We start from the raw sequence: 20354 nt of genomic DNA, 5'->3' as shown, positions 1-20354 counted from the left end.
CCCTGAACTTTCTGTTTTACTTTGCTTTTCAGAAGTCTCTTCTTCTGTTCCCTGTGTCATGTCAAGTTGCCCTCCCTTGTCTCTGCCCTGATTTGCTGCAGCTGTGTCTCCCTAGTCCTTTTGGATCAAGCACATGTCTTCCTTTTCCTTGTGTGTGTATTTGCAGAGTTACATATTTTAAGCCCCAATTAGGGCATTTTTGATGTAACCTTGGTGGACTTTGTTTTTGGAATTTACCCCTGCTCATTTTTGGAGTATAATTCTCAACTAACTCTGGATTTAGACCTTCGAGCTTCACCAACACCGGTAAGGAAAACAGAACTGTTTGAACAATTCTTACACTTTGCGTAATCTTTTGAAGGCAGCACTGTGTGTATGGGACACTAAATTGAATTCAATGCACATTATATGTTTTAAAAAAGCCTGTCAGCATTCTGCCAAGAGAGCAGTAGTGGCTTTGAAGGTTTAAGGCAAAACATATCAAACAAGAAATCAATCGTATTATGCACCAAGTCTGGCAAAAAGAAACTATTTGTGATCTCACCGTGTCCAGGCTTTCATACTCTTCAGAAATTACAAACGTCTCCTGCCCCTTGTGATGTCACACAGGGTGCTGCTTAAGCTTTAGTTGGACGCTGAATCAAACAGAGAGCTATTTCATGGAAATCTATAGATTTGTGGATAACTTTCCTTTCCATAATAATATAATAAACACTTTGAAATGGGTATTTTGAAGACTCAAATTAAAACCACACTGATGACACAATGGTACCAAAATGATCATTTTTGGGTTTCAGTGGTTGCTTCAGGGCCACAGAAATTTAGACGGCTCATTTTCTCCTCTGGACTGGGTTGTTTGTTTCAAAGCAAATGCATTTCCATTTATTATTTCATGAAGTGTAAACCTGCTTCCAAGCCACTGCTGAGAATTACACATACAGTAGAAGGTCCGCCACCATCACCACAGCCCGTGACTTGTGCTTTAATGGACACACAATCATAAAAGCTTAATCCCAATACATTAATGTTACAATACACGCTGCCCAGTGAAGGTGAGCCAAGCACAATGAATGATTCACTGCACTGTTGTTTCTCACCCCTGTGATAACAACGGTCCATTCAGCTGTCAAACGTGTTCCATTATTTCTCCCACTGCTTTTGCTCGTTTAGAAACATGTTGTACATACTGACGCGCAGGAGTTCACAATGGACCTAAAAGGTGTGTCAACAATAGTGAAAATCTGCTGTGAAGTGACCTCTTGTTCAGAGAACTCCCCTCTCTTGCCGCTGTGTTTCTCCAATGCGGGTCCCACTCAGTGTTACATAATGTGACCTGTGTTAGCTGCCCGCCCTCACGCGTGTCGGGGAGCAATTAAAGGCTGAACCAGAGGTCAGGAGAGGTCGAGGGATCTCTGCCAGTTCTCAAGCTAAAAGCTCACTGTTAGCCAGTTCACGGCGAGGTGCGCTGAAGAGGACGGCACGCTCCTCGCAGATGGCCGTGTGACAGACGAAGGCTTCGAAATTATTCAGAATCCGGGAATGCGTTATGGGTTGACCCTCATCGCTAGGTTCAAAGGCAGGGCAGTCTTCGAGTGATTTAAAAGCAGACACCGTGATTGGCTGCAGTGGGTAATGCTGCACCCGGTCGGCGATTGACACTTTGGAGGGGTTGGGGGGGGGTTGCGCACAGAATACAAGGTGAGTGGGAGGGCCAGCGCAGTGACAAATGAACCCTGACACGGTTAGTCGGTAACATATCGGCTCCTTCTGATTCTTCTTCTTTGTGCCGCCGCCGCGCTGTTGGATAATGTGCCGCAGCGTTATGTTAACTGTGGTGTCAGAGAGGAAGGGAAGGGTGTGGGAGGAAAATGGATGTGGGTCATTTACGCTTTCATGAGACCGAATACGAGTGAGCTGTTGCTGGCTGTGCGAGCTTTAACCAGAAGTTTCCCTGCCATTAGATAACGGTTTTTGATAAAAGCCTCTCAGTGGGAGGATGATAGCAGTGTGAAGGCAATTAATTTGTGCCAGCATTCACCGTTTTCTTTTCTCTCTTTTTTTTTTTTGTCTGTGTTGAGTGAAATCATTTCACTGATAATGATTAGAGCGGCCTCACCTTAAAAAAAAAAAAAGAAAAAATCTGTTCAGTGCAATTTCTTCACAAGGCCAGATTGAACTTTAAGAAAAGAAAATGTGCATTGCACTTGATGTTGCTTGGCCTCACTGTACTCCCTGTGATGTATAGTGTCAGGCTGTGGCTCAAGGCAAAAACGGGAGAGAAACAAGTAAACAGAATGAAACGGTAAACTGCTGTGCATGACTGATAGGGCTCGGTGTGTGTGTGTGGGTGTGTGGGTGTGTGTGTGTGGTGGCCTTTCACCACACACATACACACACACTTTGCCACGGCTCGATCCCCATGCCGCTCTCGACGGCATTAATTAAACCCGCCCTCTCCAGCCACTTTCCAGCCTCCGAAACTAAGGAAGAAGTTTCCACTCTCACAATCCACCGTCATCAAGGTTTGCTTAATTCCCCCCCCCTCTTTTTTTTGGCCCACATTATGCAACAAACCAAAGTCAGTCTTTTGTGAGATGTTCCATAAATTTGTGCGTTGGCTGCAATTGGATCTGATCAACCGAAAGGATCCGACTTGAAAGAGTCTCCACGGCAGCCCACGAGCCACTGACTCATCCCATGTGGGCTGGACTAACAACAGTATAGTGGGGTACATAAATTGAGGTGGGCAACTATTAAACAGTGTTTTCAAATGTCAAGGACATTTTTTTTTTCTTTCTTTTTCTTCTTGGAGCTTCAGTACAAAAAAAGAATTCTGGTGCAAAGACAGAAACAAGAGCATTTTCAATTAGAAAGCATTCGTTCAGAGTCCCAGTCTGATCATCTTTGTGCCGGTGGCCGACTCGGTGACTGGACATGCCCGACAAAGTCCACAGTTGTGCGCTGTTGTGCGCCAGAGAGAGGGAGCGTCTTTATTTAATAAAGCATGATAGGTAGAGATTGATAACAGAGGGGACGGAGCTGGCCGATTAATATCCTGATTGAGTGGCTGCGAGAGTTCGCTATCAGAGAGCTGTTATTGCTGCGGCTTCCAGCTGGCTCCGGCGTTTGAGGCAAATAAATGACTTTGGCGATTAGCATCACGTTGTTGCATCCTCGACGAACAGAGTGAATTGTCAGCCTTTGCACTCGATGGAGGAAAAAAAGAATATTTGCCAAGTTTGTTTTTTTGTCATTGACCTGCACAGGTTAAAATTTCCGCTGTTCCCATATATCATAATTAAACCTGTGGGAAGGCGTTTAACATTGGACTCCTTTGAGATTTTATTTTTTTTATTTTTTTTATTTATTACTTTACCTCAGTGTGACTGATAATGAAGCATTTCATTGACTGAATACAAACACAAAATATACAAAATGTACTTTGAAATACAAAACAACCCTTTTATCAATTTTGATAGAATTATATTATTCATATTTTCTGTATCAGATGATGAGATAGTTTTGCTGTTGACTTTTTTTTTCTGAACTTTATTGGACGAACGCTGCTTTAAATGCACATTTCATAATACAAATGATACAATGAAGGGTGCGGTGAAGGATCAAGACTTTGGTCACTCTATTTCACCACATTTTCATATTGTGATGAATAGATTTACACTAGAGTTTTTTTGGGGTTTTTTGTTTTTTTTTTTTTTTCTGTGCATGTGCTTTTATTTTGAAGTCTTGGTGCCAAAGCTGTAATGTAGATGGAGGGATTCATTTTAGAGACAGACATCTGGCAACAGCACACATTGTATGGAGCGTACCGAGGTGGCTGGGCCGAGCTTGGCTCACGTGCGGTCAGGTGATGCCAAGGCCTTTTGAGGCAGATGCAAGCTGGAGCTCCAGCTGTTGACGGCCGCTAACACAGGCTGCCAGAGCTTTTGTCATTGTGTTTGAAGCTGTTGGTTACTGCACTTCACGTTAGCTGCCAAAATGCTCAGCGAACGGTGCCACAGTTTCAACAACATTAGCGCTACGCTAGCTCAAAATGCTTTAAATTGAGTGCACCAGCAGTAATTGCTCACATTCGGCAATTTCAGCTGCCTCACGCTGGTTTTTGAGAGTTCATATGCTGAAAATCTTATACACAGAGATTGTCAGCATTGCACACGACTTCACAGCTTTTCAGCCACGAAACATCAGTGAAGTCTCACCACCAAAAACTGCACCTGTGCACAAAAACCTGGCTGCATGTCCTTTTTCTTGTCCAGGAAAAGACACAATGTCTTGACAGATTAGCGTTTGCGGATAACGTGAAACCATCTTTAGTGAATAGCTGCTCGCTAACCTCAACTGACCAGCCATTATGACTGACTACAGTGACCAATGTGACCGTTTACCAAGTAAACTACCAAACCTCCCGCAGCCTGCTAAAAATACACTGATGGATGAGCAGTTTTTGTCCAAACAAAACCCCATCTCCTCTCATTTATTCCCCTTGTGTCTCAAAAAACAAACAAGAAGCACAAGGTTAAGTACAACTCAAGTAAATAAATAAATATCACCTGCACTATTCTCAAGGCTTAATCTTATTAGCATTCTCCAGTCAGTGCCAGTGTCCAGAGTTCAGTGTTTGCCAGTCATTGAAGTTGCCTGGCTTTGCTTAAAAGTCCTTCTTTAAAGTTAAATTCATACGCTTCGTTAAATGACGAGGACACAAAAACAGAAAGATGACATTGAAATAATCCACCAGCAAATTTAAACTGACAGTTCAACTCCGCCATATGGATGCAGCCAAACTTTAAATGGTTCCCCTCATAACATCCAGTTAGTTATCCTTTTAACCACTTATCACAAAAACATGAATCTGATATGACAAATGGCAGCGACCAGAGCTGCCTGCAGAAGAAAATCGGATATGATGTTGTTCTATTTTGTTTCGCAGATGATCACTAAATGATCACTGTCGAATTATCCCCAGGCTTTATGTCTCTGCGCGTTACTATTTTTATTTTTTTGCCTTTTCTCTTTTTTATTGCACTTCATTTGGGATTCCTGAGAGCACCCTTCGAGCTTTTTAATGAAAGGATATTTCTGGCATTCACAGCTCAGTTTTTGTTTGTGAAAGACGATTGGTTCCTACAGTGGCAGCCAGATTCTCTCCTTTTTGCTGCCTCATTCTGCCATAAAAAAAGACACCATATTTGCCTTTATTTCTTAATGCCTTTTTCTCAGTATTGCACTGGATATGGCATATGCCCAAGGAAGTATAACTTTTTTTTAATGCCTCTTCAAGGACACTTGGGTATATATCATGAATATGCAACTTAAGCTGGCTCCTGTGAGTTATATTCCGCTGCGATGCACATTTTTCAAAACGTCATCAAAGGATAACGAAAATGTTGAGGTGAAGCACTTTTTGCGTAGATCTTGGCGGTGGTGCGCGCAAAACGGAGTCGCCCACCCGCATGATGCCATTAACTTATCCAGCCTCTGTGTTCGCCGTGACAAACGACGGGCAGCAGGTTGCCGAGATAGCGAGGAAGAAGACAGAAGACGGGCAACGGGAGGGAGGGGGAAAGAAAAAAAAACTGGGACCCGACTCTGACACCTTGCAGGGCGAAGCGTTGAGCACAGAAATTAAGGTCAGTCGATGTTTGTGCGGTTGCAATAGATAAAAGTCAAAGAAGCTCATAACTCTCCCCTGTCAGACTCACATATGCTGGCTGATCAAGAGGGGGATGAAGCCTGAAAGTGCATTCCCATGACAACCAGACGTGAGGCACCGTGTTCCGTGTTCAGCGCGGCTTGTTTGTTTGGCCGTTAAATGCACAAATTGCACGTTTGCACAAATCCACAAATTACTATTTTTTTTTGTGAGACAGGAAGGATGTAACGTTCGATTCACTATTGCAGAGAGGTGGAATAAATGCCGGGCCATGGGTGGCACGCTCTCACAGGCAAGTTCAAAATGTCCTTTGTATAAAGACACAGCGAGTTAAAGATGAATCAGTGGAGATGTGATTGGAGTGTAGACTTTGGCTTTTAATTTAGGGGGATTGAGCAGAAATATTGCAATTGCCGTGTGTACATTAAAACTATTAGTATGCATAGTTCCCCCATTTTCTGAGGCTTAAAAGTAATTGGACGAACAAATAGATCCCCCCGCCCCCTTTACTCTTTCCTTTCTAATTTTATCAGCGCTATAGCTACGGGATCCTGGTGGCACTTGACCGAGAGGCACATCGGAATGAAAAAGCAGAAGTAGAGCATGCAGTCAATCATCCAGCCACAGCTGGGGCCCTCGGGGTCAGGGGAGGGGCCACTACGTTCAAAGCGCCTTATCACTCAGGAGCCAAGGTCTACATTTAGTTCCCATGTAGCTACTCCTCTCCCCCAAAAAAAGCTTCACTCGACTTCGAATTCAGTTCCTGATAGTTTTAGTGGAGACGCGCTAACGGTGTGGGTTCATCAGCGTCAGGTGACATTTTAATTCCCTCCGATCATAATGAGGCAAATGTGTTTGATTGTATCTGATGGTATCCAGGTGATTATCTAGGAAGGCCTTTGAATATAAGACCCGCTGAATAATTCTGTTGATTTATCACAAATCCAGAAAGATGACATTTGTTGGACAAAGGCTTTCGGGACCTGCGCAGGTGCTGGCCTAACGCCATCAGGTGCCTGTTTCATCTCTAGTTGGTGGAGCAACTTTACAAATAAATAAATAAAAAATAAATAAAAAATGCGGCATGAAGAGCATAGTCAAAATGTGGAATTTTGAGTTCACAAGGTGACGTATCTGGAATAAAGAGCTCCACAGAAAACCTGAGGAATTGAGGTAATTGCAGCGAGTCGTCTGCTGCTTTTCATCTCCCAGTTTGAAGTAGATGCCACTTCGTTTTCCATCAATTGCAGGCGATAGTTCTCCAGCTGAACCGCTGCAACAGTGTAGAAAAGGATACCCTTGCATTGTTCTCCCACAATCACAAACCAAAGAATGAAACGCTCTGCGTCTTAGTCATTGTTCTGCCGTTTGATTGCCGCACTTGCGGTAAACGGACATTCAACGATGTTCAGCGAGTGAAGCTTGTATGAATAAAACATGTTGCCTTATAAATCTCTTGTTTTTAAGCCAACAACCCGAGTCTTTGGGCATCGTCCCTGCAAGGTGAAAGTCTGAGCAACCAGGTCACATTGTGCACATACAAGCTAATACCGCAGCCTTGTTAACTGAAGTGGCACAGAGGCTGAGAGCAGAAAAGTGAGCAGCTTTCGCAAAATAACAAATGGGCCCAACGTCTGTAAGACTGATGCAGTCGTCCGCTGTGTTCTCCGTTTTTTCATCCAACTATTTTTTTTTTTTTACTTTTTATAGGCTGCATGACCTTTTGTTGATTCGTTTCTTTAAAGCTGCTGCTATACTTTTTTTTTTTTTAAAAGAACTGTGTTGTGTGTGCCAAAGCTAAATCCTCTGTGTAATTGCTGCTGCTACTGCAGCTGCTGCTGCCACTGCTTTTCGATTACCTTAAACTTGAAAGTAAATATTGACTTAAAATCAGGGCTGGCACGAAGCACTTGCATCACAGATTCGTTTGGCTGTTAAAAATGTTTTACCCAAGCAATGAAGAAGCACACACATAAATATATGGCAACGACCCAACTGTTGATGGTGCACATATGAGAGTGCAAGCTCCATCTTCTAATAGAATAAATAATTGCGTCTGATCCTGAGTTAATAATCTCAAGTGATGCAGCCATTCTCCTGAACTAATCCATTCAAACAATATCATAAAGCTGAAGACTGCCTGCACCATATCTAATTGCTATTTTTGAACCCACCGTACTTTACGTTGACACGATTTTGATTCCTGGACAGCGTAGGGTTAATGATGGATATTCTGAAGAATCATGGAGAGGAGAGTTGGATGTCGGTCGAAGTGATTTGATGGACCGTGTCAAGCCAGGACTGGCTGAGTTATGAGCTATTAAAAATATGTAGATGTGACAGGGCTCCTCGTGAGGCGGGCTGAACTGAATTCTCTGTGGGTTGCCTCACCAGACCCATAAATAAATGAACACATCAACGCATGAGCGAAAGGGCGATCAGAAGAGACACACTTGACGGCCGGAGAGTGAAAAACAAGTTCAGTCGGTACCGAGTCTCCGGCCGCGGACGATGTTCCACCTCTGATTGTTTTGAGGAAGATGGCCCTCATTGCGCCGCACCGACTTGGACGAAATCAATGTGACAGAAGTCTTGTCCGTTGATGCCGCGGTGATAAGTAGCCTATGAGACAGCTTCTCCTCTGTGTGCATGTGTAACCTCAGGAACACTTAACTTCTTAGAGTTTACAGACCCCAAAAAATAAGTCTCTTAAGTTTTCAGTGGCAGGTTTCTCCAAAGAAGCACGCAATATGAAAAGCTGCAATTGGTTGCCCATTTTCAAATGATCATCGCACGTAATGTCTCAGTTTATTACAGAGTGGAACAACCTCACACCCCATGTGGAAGGATTTCTAAATGTGCGTACTGGTCTGGATGACATCACAGCAACAGTCTGAAAACACTCATGGCATTAAGGCCTCGCTCCAAGGGGTATTGCTAGGTGGTTGCCATGGTGATCTTGGTCACCAAGCCGTTGCTAGGCAATTGCTTAGTTGTTGTGGGTTGTCACAATGTTTTGGTACAACAGTAACAGTTGCCAGGGCATTCCTATCTGGTTCCTATGGTAAATCATATAGTCACTGGCATTGCTAGCTGTTACTTGTCACTAAGATGCTGGGTCCAGCGTTTTGGTTTTGAAAGTAGGCTAGGTTTTTCTTATGGGACTTTTCTAATCTTTGAGATCAATACGTATTGTAATATGTATTGACGTATGAGTTTGCAAAAGTCCGATTTGTGTTTTTTGTTTGTTTTTTTTAAACAAAGAATTTCTAAAAGTGGAGCAAGTTATGGAAAGATACATTTTTTGTATTTCTGGAGAGTTCATCAATATAGAAGCATTATTGCTAGAAAATAGTGGTAATGTATGAATGTTTGTATTGGGGACAAGCTACACCCTTTTGACAGTCTGTTTGAAAAACCTTTCATACACAAAAATGCAACTGGGGAACAGTCAAACTCCAGCGTTGGCTAATGCATTAACTGAGCCTCTTAAACCATGATGCAAATTAAAGACAATGGCAAATAAATCAAAGGATGGCAATTAATAAAGAAACAACGTCCAGAGAGGAGGAGAGATGAAAGGATCATATTATTGCCTCCGATAAATGAAGCTAATGGCAAACTTTCTCAGTTAATAAATAAAGGAGAACTCAAAGTAGGCCAGTCGAAGAGCGAAAGAAATAAAGACAGAACTCTCGTGATTGATAATGAATGTGCGGCTGAAGTGCAACACAGTTTAAAACAGTGCAAGCTGTATGCGAAGTGATTCTCTATTGTATTATGCAATGAAAGAAGCGGTATCAGTGAAAGATCAAGAGATGGTGCACGTAACAAAAAAAAAAAAAAAAAAATTTCTCACCCCCCAATAAACACTTAAATAAATTTGAAGATGCTGCCAAAAAAACAGATTGCTATTGTTGCTTCTCTGAAGTGTCAACCAAGTTAACAAGACTGTCTAAGAAAAAACAAACAAATGATTGGGCTAATTGGAAAGTGCAGATCTCGTAGACAAAACACATTATGCAACCGAATTTTGACAACAGGATGAAATCATACTAATTTAGGGAAATGACTAAGGCTAAATCATTAAGGGGAAATCATATCTTCTGGCGGACTCCTTTACTGCGTCTTAAATTTATTTTCTTTAAACAAATCTGTAATGAAAGGACTGACGAATAAAAGAAAAATGGTTCTAAAAACAGTTTCAAACCAGGTAGACGTTTCAGGCATGCTTGTGCAAGAAGGGTCATACTGAAAAGGATGAGGGTGATTTCTTTTTCTTTTTTTTTTTTTTTGCTTACGCTTGGCACAGATTGTACGGAGTCATGTTGCGATAAAGAACTGAGAAGGTTATGAATGAAAAGATGACGCTGCATAACCTTACGTTTTCAAATGTGAGGGATTTACAAAACAAACAATAACACACAACAGGCTTAAAAGTCCATTCACGGTGATCAATACACAGCCATGGATACCCGCCTCTGTCAATACCTGACCTTATTACTTGCCTTGTGCTTCCTGATGCAGGGAGAGATAAGTGGCCGGGGGCCGAGCCGCGCGTCTCTTAGTGGGCACTCATTCATTTTTAAAAAGCGGCAGTTCTCTGTTTAAATCGACAGTCACTTATCTCTGCTTCTACATCTTTAACACCAATTTGTGTCAGTCAGGCCCAGCGCTGAGGCACTGACAGACGACTGGAGTGTCGCTGATCACGGGTCCTCCACGCGGTCTGAATGGCAACGTGGACGGTAATAATTTAGCACGTATAGCTCGGCTCGATTTGGATTCAGGGCATTTTGAGGTCACGTTTGTGCCTTTGGTCATATTTCTCCTGCTGAGGACCAGTGTCGGAGGAGGGGACGGCTGCTTATTGGCTGTTTGGATGGATGGTTTTTTGCCGACGTTCCACATCGATGCTGGATCCAAGCAGCGATACTGCACCGCATTGAAATTGTCTGGTGTTACAAACATCGCCGGTCAGCAGTTTCACTGTTGCTGCTGATCGGTGTAATTTCCATCATAGGTCTTTGATTTTTTTTTTTTTCAGTTCCATACTTAATCATTCGTAAATGTAGAAAATAATTGGTCTCAGTGAAACCTGTGTGTGTGTGTGTGTGTGTGTGTGTGTGTGTGTGTGTGTGTGTGTGTGTGTGTGTGTGTGTGTGTGTGTGTGAAAAATAAATCTATTCTATCTATTTGCATGGAAAGAAATACAAAATACATATTAATGATTTTAGTGCTAATTCACTAAAAGTAAATGATTTATGTTCTAATTTACTAATAATAAGAATTTATTGGGGACGTGCTCAGAGATTCATGATTTTTACTTTGCCATCACTGCTGGTGTAAAGAGGTGTCAGATCAAATGAGACCTCAGCAAACAACAAGCAATGTTTGGACCTTGGGACCCCCACCCCCCCCCCATACTAGTAAATGCTATTAAATATCATCCACATTTTAAATGGCCGCTTCTAAACTGGCAGCTCGTCTCATTTAACTTTTTTAACACAAGGCAGTAGCCCACATGTAGAAACAGGTTATTGCTAATATTTAAAGGCCTTCACGGCTGCAGTTTTGTTTTCAAAGCACTGCCAACATAATTGCTTTTTTTTTTTGCTCTGCATTAACGGCGCTTGACAAGCACATACCTCGGCTTTCATCTGGCAGGCGCTGCTGAATAGGTGTGCGCGGAAGTCAAAGAGACATCTTACTCAAAAGAGAGGGAGTTTGGCTTCAAAATGAATTTTCCTTGAGCGTTTTGCACGTGCAAAAGGCCGACTCTGCCTTTCATTCCGCTCGAAGGGGAGCCGAACTGGCAGTTATAATGAACAATAAGCTAAAGCTATTAGCAACTGGCTGGCAGAGGAGGAGTGCGGATAATTGGAGCTCGAGTGCGTTGCCGTGTGCTCGAGTCTGCACAATTAAGCTATCCTCAGATCTCCGTGTGACTGTCGGGGTGTCTCGGTGAGTGGTCATAGGTATCTGAGGCCGGCGCAATCGAGACACTTCATCTGCCTCATAAGGTGCCCTCGACTCCCTCAAAACTCTGCGGATGAAACTGATGCCGATACGTTCCGCAAATCAGCCGTCGGTGGCAGGGGGGCGGGGACAGGAGGGAGTCCTGCCGAGGGTGAAAAATCAATTTGTGGCTTATTTGATGTCAGCCAGTTTTCCTATTTACCCGGCCTGGCGCCATCATTAGGAGGCTACTCCCTCGTACAGCTGCAGTAATGTGGAGATTCTGTATTCCTCAGGACCGTGCAGTCAGCCCTCTGCTTTGAAGATGGGATATTAATAACCCTCCCATTGTGGCGCGATAACATCCCCCTCTTTAGCCCTGATTTAAAATTTGACTCTCTGTAATTAACATATTGTGCACATCGACATCCCCCACCCCCTGGCCCACCACCACCACCGGCCCCTCAAAAGATGACCATAGAAAAACCCACTTTTGGAGACTGCTCTGCCCTTGGCATGCCACTGTAATATTACTTCAGCGTTTTCGTCTATTTTCCATCAAAATGACCCTTTGTTTGCTTCAGGCTAATGAAAAAAAAAGAAAAAACCCCAAAACTATTTGTTCCACACCAGTGCCTCTTTTCTTTTTCAACCTCCGTCGCTCTGCCCTCTGTTTTGATATGGATGACTAATGGAGTTTTTGCAGAACTAAAAGTGTCTCCCCGGCCTGATCTCTCCGGAGCATCGCTGTGAACAAACCTGAGGAAAAGAGTTGTCTATGTTAGAGTGAGCTTTGTAATTTCATCACTTCTTTTTCTCTCTTTTTGCACCCACGACAGAGCCAGTGGCTTCCGCTCTCAAATAATACCTTTCTTTTTGTGAAACAGCAAGACCTCTGTAGTCCCCGTGCTGTCCCACAGAGACATAAGCAAGAGGTAAAACAACTGCCAAGCGACAAGTCCGGGTGAATGATTTAAGGTCAATCTTTCAGGATGGGGTATTACACTTAGACCCCACGTGCCATGGCAATCTTGTCACCGGGCATTTTTCTGGTGAGTGGACAGCAGCGTTTTAGCATCTGATCCCTCATTGTGACTCTCATCTCTTGTTCTTTTTCTTTCTCTTTTTGCTCTGACTTACTTACTGCTGTGTAAAATTGGTCACAGGTCCTGCACACTCCAGGAAACTTATGTCCAAATTGGGATGCCGAGAAGAGCACAGTTAGTGTTTCTCAAGACAGGCTGTTCTTCAAAGGGTTTTAATACAGCTTAAAAAAAAGAAGCAATATATTGCGGATTGAGATTTATTGGAAAAAAAATAAAGTAAAATGGATAATAAAATGGTTGAAAATGCAATTTCACTGAATGAAAGGCTTTTTTGTGTTTTCAACATTTTGTTCTTAGAGATGTTCGTGTTTTATTGGCATTAAATGGTTGTTCAGTAATGATTGTTTTGCCAGTCGCTGTGATTAACCACTTGCTGGCCAGGGGGCCAGATAATGTCTATGCCATTCCTATTTGTTCTCTGTGTGCATTGAAAATGGAGAGGAATGAGTTATTCCTCATTCAAACCCTAATTTGAAAAACTGGAACATCCTCTTTTCTGCGGTTTATATTTGAGTCGACAGGCACAATGACGGTACAAGAACTTGGCTCACATCCTGCTTTTACCAGTGTTCAGTGCAAAAGTTGGAAATACTTCAATTTATTTTCAAAATTTCTGGAGCCCATTGAGTGACCTTTTTAAATAGCTTGTTGCTGCAAATTTTGTAAATAGATATCAAACTTCAGTTGGAGAAATTTTCCAGCTAAATGTATGAGATAGAGAAGCATAACAAGAGCCCAAGTCTGAAAAATGCCAACCCTTGTTAGCTGATAGTGACATACATTTTGGTGTTTCCTTTTTAAGAGTGACGTCTGCTTCTCTGTGGAAGATAATTAAGACAGGAGCTAATGCTCAGGCAGACAGCGTAGTTGGTACTTACTTTAGATAATTGAGGTTGTGCCTCAGACCCAGAGACGGGGATGGACAACTATCCAGGAGGGTCCAGCTGGATCATTCGCAGGAGGCAGGAGAAACTACCGCTATCCTTCTCAATTCCCAGCTAATACGAGAGAAACTAATGTAACGCTTTCTCTTAGACGTGCGCTCCTTATGGAAATCACCCTCTTACTCACATCGGAGTTTTAGGATGGTATTACTCCACAGCAACATTAATCTAGCCGGGAGACTGATGATTAGGGCTTTCCTCCCGATTCCCCGCCAGGATCAGAGATTTGGCGGCTACCTGCACACTGCGCCGATGCTGAGAACAAAGATTAGCAGCGCCGATTTATACATTTGCATTCAAGTAGGGCTGAAGGGAGATGAAGAATACATTTTCAGACGGGGGGGTTGGATGGTGAATCCGTCCACTTCACCCGCTTTTGTGGGATACGGAATGAAAACTGAATGAGATGGCAATGCGAGACTTCAATCCAGCTGTTTTGAAAACATCACTGTGAAGGAACAGCCGAATGTCAAAGAGGCACAAGTAAAAAATAACACCTGACGTTATCTTTCAGAGCTTGGTGGAGTTACGCTGAAAGCAGTATTACTAACCAGAGATGACAGTCCCATGCCAATGTTGTAGACATACAGTAAATGTCGAAAGAAGAGCTGGTAGATATCCTCCTCAGGCTGCAAGCGTCTAACAACTCAGGAACAAAGATGCATTTCTACCTCAAGTCTAAATCCTATTCTCAAAAGACCTTGTATGTCTTTACAGCCGGTCAGACAAATCAAAATCCTTTGAGATGTAAGTGGCAGTAGATGCAGTGGATGCTGTTACCAATGTATCCACTGCTCCTTAGTCAATGTGAGAGGATTTGTAGTGCAGCCTTAGAAGGTTTTAGTTGGATCCTTCCCTTTCTAATCCTTTGCCGACAAGTGGTTTCTCTTCATGTTTATGTGAAACATTCTGTTTAGTAAATTGAGCATTTAAGCCATGTTCAGTGACTCTTGGCATTTTGTGACTTACTTGTCAAAGATTTGGATCCATTATGATTATTTCTGTCATGTAAAAGAAGAAAGAAAAAACAGAAATCAACAGTGTGGATGGATGTGGGAAAGGTTGTCTGAATTTGGAGAAGACTTTGCAGCCCCATTGGCCGTGGAGGAATTCCAGTATGTTATTGCAAGTAAAACACTAGAAATATGCCGAGCAGGACTCTAAATCCTGCTAGGAAAGAGCAATATTGTTTTCATTTACACACCTTATTCAGTTTCTACAGTATCTAATGTCATTTAAAGATGTGGTTCAGCTCATGTGCAGTTCTTTGAAAGCTTCACAATGCTTCTCAAACTGACAGTCAAACCGCTGTTAAAGTCCCCCCTTGGGTGAAAATGACAAACTAATCATTCCATCAACTCTCATATTGACCCTTAAGGCTAAGGGCTTTAATAACCTGTCGATTTGTATCATTCTGAATGGACTACAAAAACAGATTTGCAGATTGATTACTTCTTCAATAGGCTCTTTTCCTGGATTGATTCATGTCTTTGCCCAGATTACCCAGGTTAATGGATGAAGGAAAATAAACTCTCACATCCACTGCCAGTAACTGGATGGCTTCATAAATCACCTAAACCCCTTCTGGGAAAACTTGTTTTTTTTATGCTGCTCATGAGAACAAAGGCTCCATGTACCCTGCAGATCTTTAATGCCCAATTCCGGTTTGATCACAATCTGATTGCCATCAGAGAGCCACGTTGTCTGCCATGACTGTTTCATTCATGACATCATTTGACTGTTCAGACTGATGTACTCCTGCAAAACTTCAGATACAGACATGGGCCACTCCTACAGTGTGAATCTAGCCAGCAGGCGGCTTCACACCTACTTTGATGTAGACTCAAAGAGTGATATTGGGGGATTAAGTTGCAATGTTGTTGCATTTGTTTCGATAAGCATTTCCATTGCACTTTGTCAAGCGCACTAAACACAATGAGATGTGACCCAGTCAAAACTTGCTTGTCCGTTGGCCAGTATTTGCCGTAACTTCCTGATTTCCCTTCCTGTTTCCTGCACCAACATGGAGCAGCCCAGAAACGGTGCGGTCCTACTTGAAATTCAATTTTTTGATACGCTGCACCTACCAATTTAATATCTTTGAAGAACGGCAACAATATTCGCAGTTAAGACGGCAAAACGTTGCATGTTTTTGTTCTTACAATGAGATGGATGAGAGAGTACTGCAAGGGAAGAAAGGACGTTAATGAGAGAGAGGCGGAGGCTGATGCGGTGCCCGTGCTCTCTTGGCAGTATTTGGGTCGGATTGTATTCACACCTATAGTGCAATCTAAACTTGGGTGCGCTTGGAAGCCAATTGGAACCCCCAATTATTGCCGCACCAGAATTTTAATTGAACGATATTGTGTAGGTGTGAATGCACACTAAAATTCCCAGGAGCACCTCACCTGGAATCAGTGACATTGTTGAGGGATCAAGCAGGCCCTTATCAGGCTTGGCAACAAAAATGCTCATCAGTGGAGAACATCCCGCTGTTCGCCTTCTCACACACGCCACACAAAGACACGATGGACGACAGCACATTTTTATACTAGGAAGATCACTGTGAGATGCTTCTACAGTCACTTCTGAAATAAATGCTAACGGTCCACCCCATCGCTAGACTCGTTGATCAAAAAGATGGAATCGGACGCTTTAAGTGAGACGTCACTTTGTCTTCGCAGTCCAGCCTCCAGACAAGACCTAATCTGACAGCAGAACATCGCTCAGAACTGCCTGACATCGCTAAACTCTCACCGATGTTCCCCAATATCAACAGCTCCCGCTATCCTGACGCACGGTGTCTTTAAGCTGCGGCAACTGCCGCACGGCGCTCCCCTCGGCTCATCCCGGCGAAAGACAACAATCTATTAATCTTTTGCTCAATCATCTGGGAGAGATTGGGCAGGGGGAGAGGAAGGCGACATAAGAGGGAGGAGAGGTAAAACATTGGGAGAGCGGTCGGGTGTGTAGGAGTGTGCGGAAAGGTGCTGATGTGAGTGGCGGTGTGCTGAGAATAACCATTAGAGGATCACTGCAAGTCACAGCAGGGTCTGTACCCCTCTCACGAAAAAAAAAAAAAAAAAAAAATCCGTCCTGAGTGTTAAACCCTGTCATTACTTCACACAGTTCATCTGCCAGCCAAGGCCTCTACGTCTCTACCTGATTCATATGACCCCCCCCCCCCTTTCTGTTTTGTTTAAAATTAATTATTTATTTTCACTCGTTCAATTCTGCAAAGTAGAGGTGGCCGCGGTTAAGCCTCTGACACAGCAGGGGATCCGATGGACAGATGCACATGGGCATTATCTTGATGCGTTGGTCTGTAAGGTAGCTTTAAAAAAATAATAATAATCTGGTTTCTGCATTTAAGGGTCCAGTGTGTAAAATGACATAAGATAAAATAATAAAGAAGTCTGCCTGACAGCTCGTTTCATATTTAGGGCACTGTTAAGCGGGCTTCCTTAAATTCTGTGTTTCATTAAAAAAAAAAAATAATGGCAGCGCAAGCTCGAAGCTAAGCAGGAGAAAGACCCTTGCTCTAGGTATATTCTTATATATATGTGAGAACCGTTCTAAGGTTGGGAAAACCAAAAAGGGTGTGCGCGTGTGTGTGGAGGGGAGGGGATGGGAGGGGTGGGGGGAGGGCAAACAAAAAAATGAAAACAAGAACATAAAAAAAATAAGATTGTTAATTAAACTTTGGCTAGAAAGGACCCTGTGATGCGTGACAACACGTTCTGCTGCACAGCCGGCGCGCTAATGTGCCGCTGAAGAAGTGCCGGTGACACGGGAAAATGCAAAGGATGCAAACTGACGAACCGGTAGCGCAGAAATATTCAACATCTCTCTCTCTCTGTCTCTCTCTCTGTCTCTCTCGCCGAGTGGCCGCGGACCTCCTCTCTGCAGATCTGTGCGTTGCCTCAGTGTAGCCTCGCGCCCTATCATCAGCGAGACATCTGCCGTCTGCGGAGCGAGCCGCAGAGTTGCACTAATCAGCGCACTTCCCTTTTTCCACCTGATAAGGAGAAGGGGGAAACGTGGCGTCATATTTATTCATGACCAGCTTTTTCGATTCCACCTTCGTTTGGCTGCCAGCGAATCTCGACGTGTACGGTCCACTTTGCAACCCGCGCTAGAACATGTAGCATTTTTATTTATTTATTTATTTTGCGATGCTTTGGTGGAAATATGCATATAAAGAACATCAAGTTCCCGTCTTCTTTTGTACTGTTTCACAGGATCAGAGACTGACTTCAGCCGAATGACTAACTGCACACAAGGTATTAGCTATTCTAACCTGTAACAGACACAAAAAGAAGAAAGTAGAAATTCATTAAACTTGGACATAATGAATAGGGGGAGGAAAATCATTTAAAAAATATGACTAAATTGTAAGCTAATCGTGAAAGTGCTAAGTGGTGATGTGTAAAGAAGTCATTATACTAACCCGTCAGTCAGGACTGCTAGCCTCTATTAATTCATTGACTGTGTTTGTTGCTGCTGCCACTAGCTAGCTAACCACAAAGAAGAGACAACATGCCACTATTGTGCGACTGCTATTCTAGCTGCATATGTGTAAATATAGAGTTAAGGTAATGGCTGTGTGAGTAATGTGGGAAAAGCAACAGCTTTGGTTTCTTATTTCAACTCGGCTCCCACTGTCCCTCCCCGCTGTGAGACTAGCTGTGATCAAACGCATCATTCAGTTAGAGCCCAGACCCACTCGAGAATCATGAGCAAATCACTCAGCTGCTCTGGGAGTGGGTGGAGCTTGTGCACAAATGTGGATTTGTGCACACTCTGGGTGACTGACTCAGTGACTCAACTGACTCAAAAGCACAATTCTCTATGGTGAGTGAGTCGTACAGACTCGAGCAAGTTGAAAGAATTGTTTCCCGTCCAAAAAACAACAACTGCAAAACATTTAAAAGGAGACAGCCTGTGTAATTCTATCGCATTTGCTTTACACTAGACTTAATTTATTGCCAGCTGGGCAACATGTGCAACCCTTTGAACAGGAGGCAATTTGGTTAGTAAACAGTCAATAAAGGCAGCGTGAGATTACTGTTCTCCTTGAGTTGAAGCAAAATGAGTGGCAACCTGCATGACCAACGTGTAAAGATTTACGATCCAAGCTGTAACGGAGGGAAAAACACGCCGCACGTTCCCGATGCCCAACGCATCAGATGAACCACGATTTGCACTCTGCCGGCGGTCAGATATTTGCACAGAAGTTATGAGTGTGTGTCGGCAACGCTTGAACAATGTAACGCAGACCTGCTGTGCTTTGTTGCCTGCTAAGAGCAGCACACTTAGTGATTAGTCGCGCGCACACTGACAATTTATTACTGCTGTTCGGGTTATACAGGGTAAACAATTTAATCTGCCTCTGTGTTGCACTGCATCCTGTATGTATGAAGGTTTCATTTTAACGTTTTCTTAAATAATTTAAAGGAAAGTCTGGCTGAAGAAAAAAATAATAATTTGGGTTGAATCTCTTGTCCAAAAACAGTTGATTAGCTCTGAATCAATTTACACATTTCTTTTAAATTTTTTGTGGTCCTGGAGCTTTAGTATAAAGTCTACACACCTTCCCAGGGGCTTCCTCTCACCTTTGGCATCACTGCCCAGTAATTGATAGTGGTGCTTTGCATTATAGTACACTGTGTTAATGCAACACATAAAATGAGTTGCAGGTTAACTCACAAGTGCACACAAGTTGGACAGAGCAGCCGATGAAGTAATGACTTAATAACGAAAGCCATTTATGCTCTGTCAAAGATAAATATGCCGAACACCTGGATTTGACTCTGAAGGCTAAGGGCACATTTCTGGATTTTGCGGTCACCCCGGGATCTCTTCCATTCATGATATGTCCCATTGACTGTATGGGAAGATGGACCGAGCTTCCGGTTTTTAAAAGGAGGCCGATGTTAATGTACCTTAAAGATGCATTCTATCATTTAGCCAGCAGGAACCGCCAAAGTCGGTTGCAAAAACACCGTTAAAAACTGGTTAAAGTAAGATTTTGGTGGTGTAAATTGGTAGTGAATCATTGAAGTTGAAATTGAAGTTAAATAGGTACTTTTAGTATTTGGAGGTGTAGGGTTAGATGAGGTTTAGTAGCCAAGTGTAGTGGGATTTTCAGGGGGTGAACAGGTGTTGGTTCCAATCATTGTTCCCGTCCGGTACCACCAAACACATCTAACTGTGGAATCTTCTCATTTATCAAAGGTCTGGAACCCAACTGTGAATCAATCTCTACAATCCAGATCAGACGTCCATCTTTGTGTACAATCAATGGTCTGTCCTCTGCTGAACAGTGCCATGCAAAAAGACGGCAACACATGAAGGTAAGACGGCATCTTTACCATTTTGGACACTTGTTGATTGGCAGAACACATGCAAGACTATTGGTTCCAGTCACCGGGTCGCTTGTGTTCTAACTGCAAACGAATCGCCCCAGGGATTGAATGGAATTAGGCAGAGACCGCTTCGTCCAAGAGATCTCTCCCCAGTAGTTTCATTCCACATCACTCTGCAATGGTTGATTTCACATATGTCCAAGTGAAAAGCACTAAAGAAGAACCCTCCCCCCCCCCCGCCCCTTTATTTGGAACATTGTCTGTAATAGTTCCAGATGTGAAATCACCACAAAGCGATTGAAAATCT

The 20354-nt window shown here is 43.1% G+C and overlaps 1 long non-coding RNA gene across 1 annotated transcript in view; it reads left to right on the top strand.

Annotated features, from left to right (window-relative positions):
* Nucleotides 1–132: 132 nt before the first annotated feature.
* Nucleotides 133–20354, top strand: part of LOC142898737 (uncharacterized) — a 43084-nt gene continuing 22862 nt past the window's right edge. Inside the window, exons 1-2 of the long non-coding RNA XR_012928632.1 lie at nucleotides 133–306; nucleotides 19917–20035. This is a non-coding gene — a long non-coding RNA (uncharacterized LOC142898737). The remainder of the gene's footprint in view (nucleotides 307–19916; nucleotides 20036–20354) is intronic.

This window comes from Nelusetta ayraudi, unplaced genomic scaffold (assembly GCF_046127955.1).
Source record: "Nelusetta ayraudi isolate G7.1 ecotype Tasmania unplaced genomic scaffold, CSIRO-AGI_Nayr_v1 ptg000070l, whole genome shotgun sequence".
Classification (NCBI taxonomy): Eukaryota; Metazoa; Chordata; class Actinopteri; order Tetraodontiformes; family Monacanthidae; genus Nelusetta; species Nelusetta ayraudi.
Note: the sequence above shows the minus strand (reverse complement) of the source record. Positions and strands in the feature narration are given on the sequence as shown.